Source organism: Kogia breviceps, chromosome 14, assembly GCF_026419965.1.
Source record: "Kogia breviceps isolate mKogBre1 chromosome 14, mKogBre1 haplotype 1, whole genome shotgun sequence".
Classification (NCBI taxonomy): domain Eukaryota; kingdom Metazoa; phylum Chordata; class Mammalia; order Artiodactyla; family Physeteridae; genus Kogia; species Kogia breviceps.
In genome coordinates, this window is record NC_081323.1 from 23,305,237 (window position 1) to 23,311,040 (window position 5,804).

Below are 5,804 nucleotides of genomic sequence, written 5' to 3' on the forward strand. Positions count from 1 at the left end.
CCATGGGTTTGTCCAATGCAGCAGCTGCCTCAGCCTAGAGCATCTATTGAGGGCAGATGGAGGAAGGGAGGAGAGTTGGGAACTGTGTGGAACCCAAGCTCACACACCTCTTGTTGCAGGTAGTGGGGACTCCAAGGTGGCAAGTGAGGTCCCTGAGGAGGCCTAGGCATTGCTGGTGCTGCGGCGCTGGCAGGAGACACCTGGGCTTGGGATCCAGCTGGTACCTGGGCACGTAGAAACACGGCCCCTCTATCATCGCCGTAGCCCAGGGCTGCTGCAGTTGAAGGAGGGCTCAGCACCCAACCCCGGAACCCCAGGACTCCCAGCTGGTCCTGGACCTGGGCCCCCAGGATGCCCTTTCTCCAAGACCTCCACCTGGGCGCTGCCACTTCTGACTTCGGCTCCTGATCCTGGTCCCCAGCATCCCCACTCCAGTCTTGGACTTCCATCCTGGACCCCATACCCACACCCTGGACTCTGGTTCTGAAGGATCCCCACCCCTGTGCCACCAAGGCTCAGACCTGGCACTCCCAACCTGACCTCTACCCCTGATTCCTAGGATCTGGACCTTGGAACACTAGATCTTACTTTTGATCTCAACCTTCCACTTCTGGGGCCTCATCTCTGAACCCTCAGGCTAACCTCAACCCTGGAATTCCCAGTTCAGACTCCACCTTCATCCTCATACCCCAGGATCTGCCCTCTTGACCCCAGCTCTTCTCTCCACCTGGGGCAAGGCACAACCTCTGGCCACAGGGCCGTTAGGGGGGGGGGTGAGACCCAGCAAGACCCTTTAGCTTCTTCCTGTGCCCCCAGGGATCCCTTCATGTGTGGATTGACATCTTCCCCACAGAGATGTGCCTGCCCCACCTCCAGTTGACATCAAGCCTCGGCGGCCAATCAGGTAAGAGAGAGTCCTGGTCCATCCTCCCATGGGGTGGGCACATCTTGGACAGCCCACATCTTGGACAAGGGCGCTCTGAAAACCTGTGCAAGGGCCCCCATGAAGCAGGCAGAGCTGATCCAGGCTTCAGGTAGGTGAGCCATTAAATTCCGTTTTTGTTTTTCATAGCCATTGTGAGTTGGGTGTCTGTCACTTGCAACTGAAACAGTCCAAATACCAGTTAACACCCTTTTGACCTGAGCTACCCTGAGTGGAGGGTGTGTGCACTTCAGATGTCAGCAATCTGTCACTTTCTACCTCTGGGCTCTGCTTTCCTTGGTGTCACTCTCATGGAGACTTACGCAGTCTGGGGTCAAAGTGGCTTTTAACAGTGGAGGCTTACATCTTACCAACCGGACTACTTGAGCAGGAAAAAAAAAAACACGTCTTTCCCAGTTAGAGCAAAAGTTTCGAGCTGACTCTTACTGGACCAGCTTGGGCCAAATGCTGATTCCTGAACCAAGCTTTGTGATCAGGGAGCTGAAATGCATTGACTGGCCAGTCCTGGGCAATGTCGTAGGTGATATACCCACCTCTGGAGCCAGAGAGGGGTTGGTCCGCCCCGCCAGGATCACACAGACTGACAGTAGTGGGGGTGGAGTGGGAGTCACCAACAGAAAATCAGAGTGCTGTCAACAAGTGAGGGGAAATTGATATGGGGCAAAAGAAAACAATAGATATCCAGGAAACCTCATGACAGACAAGGACAGGGCTATTTGGGGTAGGATCAAGAATGTCGCAGCCCTTCCTTCTGTCCCCCACGGGCTGCGTGCTGTCATCCGCACTTGGTGTCTCTCTGCAGACTGTCTCTCTCTGCTTGCACAGCACTTTGGCTTGTGGTGGCTCCAGCTCTGCATCTGATGCTTTTTGAGTCAACCTTTCAGGGTCCTGATACCAAATTTATGGGAGGGAGAAGCCCACTGGCCCAGCTTGGGTCAGCAGACCATTCCTGGTGCCATCCGGGGGGGTTGGGGTGGTCGGTGATACCTGAGGCTGTCCCTTCAAGGGACCACAGACATCCTGATCACCCAGCTGGGCACACATCAGGTGCTCAATGCATGTCAGTGGCCCTGGCCCAGGTCCTTCCTGTAGCCCCTCCCAGGACCCCTCTCGAGAGTCTGAAAACCCTCCCCCAATACATCCCTCAGCTATGAGCTCAGAGTCATTATCTGGAACACGGAGGATGTAGTTCTGGATGATGCGAACCCACTCACTGGAGAGATGTCAAGTGACATCTTTGTGAAAAGGTAGGCCTACAGGCCGAGCGGGCACATGGCTGTGCACTGAGGTGAGATTTCACACAGGGGCTTGGGCCCTGGGCTGAGCCAGAGCCCTGTCCCCTAAGCCCTCGATGGCGCCCGGAGCTGGGTGGAGGGACCAGTCTGGTGGTGAGTGGAGGGGCAGGCTAGGTGAGGAGCCGGTTTCTGGGCTCCGTCCAGCACGGATGCCCATCCCCTCCGCCTGTGCCTTTCCCCTGGCTCCAGCTGGGTGAAGGGGCTGGAGCAAGACAAGCAGGAGACAGACGTTCACTTCAACTCTCTGACAGGGGAGGGGAGCTTCAACGGGCACTTCGTGCTCCGCTTTGACTACCTGCCCACCGAGCGAGAGGTGAGCGTCGGTTGCTGGCCTGGACCCTTCGCCCCGGAGGAAGCTGAGTTCCGGCAGCCGTCTGTGCTGGCCCTGCAGGTCTGGGACTATGACTGCATCTCCGCCAACGAATGACTTTCTTGGTACTGCTTAGCTGCCCTCCTGCCTCAACCCCTGGCCCGATTTCTGCCCTCATTGCCCTGTCCCCTCTCCCCTGGGTTCCTTACTCTAACCCAACCCTCAATCCTGGATTTCAGACTCTAGGTCTGTTTTCTGGCCTAATTACTGAACTTATTCAGCTCTGAGCACCATAACGTCCATTTCCACCCAAATCTCCCACTCAGTCCTCTAATTCGACCTGAGCTCGGGTTACACTGGACTCTGACTCCATGGCCTTTAGTCCCTGCTTTGGCGGTCTGGTCCCATCCTGGGCCCTGTGTCATCAGGGTCTGACAACCTGCTGACATTTGGGCTGTGGTGTGATATCCATAGCTGTGGCCTGACCGCCACATTCTGACCCTGGATGCCCCGATTTACAATCCCGCTGTGCTGCCCCTCCCCCAGGATGCTCTTAACCATCTTGTCACTTTCTCCCTCTGGGCTTGGCTTTCCTTGGTGTCACTCTCAGGGAGGGGAGGTTGTCTCAGATAGACCTTGAGCTCCTGCCTAACCCAGAGAGCTCTGGACCTGCAGGATCCCTGGAGCTGCAGCCACTGGACATGGTGCGAGGGGCCCAGGGCCCTGAGCTCTTCTCCGTGTGGCTGGTCCGGGCCGGGGCTGGGCCCAGGTGTAATCTGTTTCTCGGCCGCGCTTGCGGGGCTGGTGGCCTGTAGTGAAGCTATGGGCGCCGCAGGCCGAGGAGAGGCTCAGGCTGGCAGGAAGAGGAGGAAGAGGAGGAGGGGCCGGCCAGAAGACTTATTAAGAGTTCCCGGGCTCAGGAGGCAACGTCTACATCCTCACGGTGGGTGCGGCCAGGGCAGGAACCGGGCGAGGCAGGGGCCCGGCCTGAGCCGGCCTAAGAACTTGGCTTCCGTTGCCCCTTTTCCAGGGGAAGGTGGAGGCAGAGTTTGAGCTGCTGACTGTGGGGGAGGCTGAGAAACGTCCAGTGGGAAAGAGGCGCAAAGGGCGCGGGCAGTACGGTGCAGGAGGCGGGGCCAGAGCCTGGGGGAGGGGGGAGGGGGCAGCCGGGGGGCTTCCTCATCATTCCGACACCACCTGCTTTCCCGCAGCCAACCCAAAACCTCCTTCAACTGGTTTGCGAACCCGCTGAAGACCTCCTCCGTCGTCTTCGTCCGGCGCCGGTACTGGCACATCCTGCTGCTGCTGGCGGCATCGGTCACTGTCTTCCTCCTCCTCCTCTTCTACACCAGGCCTGGCCTGATCAGCCAGGTCACCGCCCGCCCCCTCCACCGCCCCTGACTGACCTTGGACACTCATCCTGTAATGCCAGCTCCTCAACTCCTGCCCCTGGTGTCCTTCCCACCGACAGGAACCATCCTGGCGTTCCCTGCTTTCTCCGTGTAAACCGTTCCGGGTATCCACTGTCCCCTGAACGCATGCTGCAGATAATAAATGACCCTGGGGCAGAGAACAGATGTGTTCTTGGGTGGCCTTGGGTGCTGGGATTCTCTGCACTGATGAATACGCAGGATGGGAGGCTGCCCACGTGGCTCTGCTGCCAGGAAGAATAGGGCCCCGCGGAAGAGGGTCACAGCCGAGGAGCCCTGGCCACTGAGGTGTCAGGCCCTCGAGCGGCCCACCTGCTGTTGCTCCTGCCAGCGGCCGGGTCCCTCTCACCCCATCTGCTGTGGCTTCTGCTGTTCCATGACAGCTTTCTGTGCTCCGTGAACTTGTACCAACCCTGACAGTAGGCAGATCACTTAGGACACTTGACTGCAAGTGATAGAAATCCCAACCCATGCTGGCTTAAGTAAAAAGGGAATTTATTGGCTTACACAGCTGTAATTCCCAGGAGTTGGTTGGCTTCAGGTGCTGTTTGTCTCAGGGTTCAAACAATGTCACCAGGACTGGTTCTCTGCCCGAGCTTGGCGCTGCAGTCCTCAGGAGAAGCTCATTTGCAGACAGGGTCTCTCCTCGGAAGTGTGGGATGGCTGCAGCAACCCCACATCTCCCCATACTCACGTCCGGAAGGAAAGAAAGCTTTCCTAGGCCTGACTGATCCTAGGTTGCTCTGGGTCACTGGGGTGGGGGTGTGGGATGGAATATGCTGATTGGGGCGCTCCCCTGGAGCTTAGGGTGGGAGATCAGCCCTCTTCCCAAATCACACAAGCTGAGAACTGGGCAGGGAGGTGCCAGAGGAAACCCAGGATACCGCTAACAAGGGGGAATGGTTCCCGGGTGACCAAAAAAGGCTCACTACAGCTGACAATATCACCCGCAATTCATAAATGAGACAAGGGCCCACCAATAACACGTCCAAGGTCACAGCTTGTAAGTGGCCACGTCAGAGCTGGGTCTCATGTCCGGCTGCCTCCAGAAGTTTTGCTGTCATTGCCCTACTCTGCTTTCTGTCCTCCGCTTCTCCCCCCACTACTTTCTTACACTGAAACTCCCTCAGAAATGACTGGCTGAACTGACCAGCTACTAATGTCCCTAGTTCCCTGGGCTGTGCAGTGGTGAGGTCTCAGGGCCGGTTCCCCACACATCTTAAGGGCTGTAATGGGAAGGCCTGACTAGGTCCAGGGCCAGAGTCTGATGCTAGCCCTGCTCCAGAATGACCACCACTACCTTCCCTCCCCTTTTTTCAGTTCAGTGTCCACCCAGGAAATTGCAAAGGACCTGGCTGTACCCCTCTGGGCACCAGGAGCCAGCAGGCGCTTGGCACATCGCAGGGTCAGCGAGCAGGAGGGGATCAGGTGACTGAGCCCAGGGTGGCAGGGAGGGGCCCCAGCTTTAGCCACCACTGAGGTGGCAATCCCCAGCCTGCAGCCAGGGCCTATTACCAGTGGGGTCGGAAACTCACAAGGCTGGGGGCCAGGATGACTCCAAGAAGCTCTTCCTGGACAGGTCCATCTAAGCCCTGGGGCTGAACCCCAAAGGCCTGAAGGCCACGGTGGGAGGGACTGATGATGGGGCTGTGGAGTGAACATCAGTCTGGTTTGAATCAAGTCCTATTAAGCAGGGGACGTCCACGTGGGGCTCCCAGAGGCACCTGGCTCTGATCAGTCAGTCCTGACTGCCTTCGATAAGTGGCGGTGATGAGCGTTGTTCCCACGCTCCAGCCAGACCCAAGAACCACACAGAGACCAGCGAG

General features: G+C 57.8%; 1 pseudogene; it reads left to right on the forward strand.

The window, feature by feature from the left end:
- The window catches only part of LOC131741055 (fer-1-like protein 4), a 46,097-nt pseudogene extending 41,990 nt beyond the window's left edge, over positions 1 to 4,107 (forward strand).
- Positions 4,108 to 5,804: the final 1,697 nt, after the last annotated feature.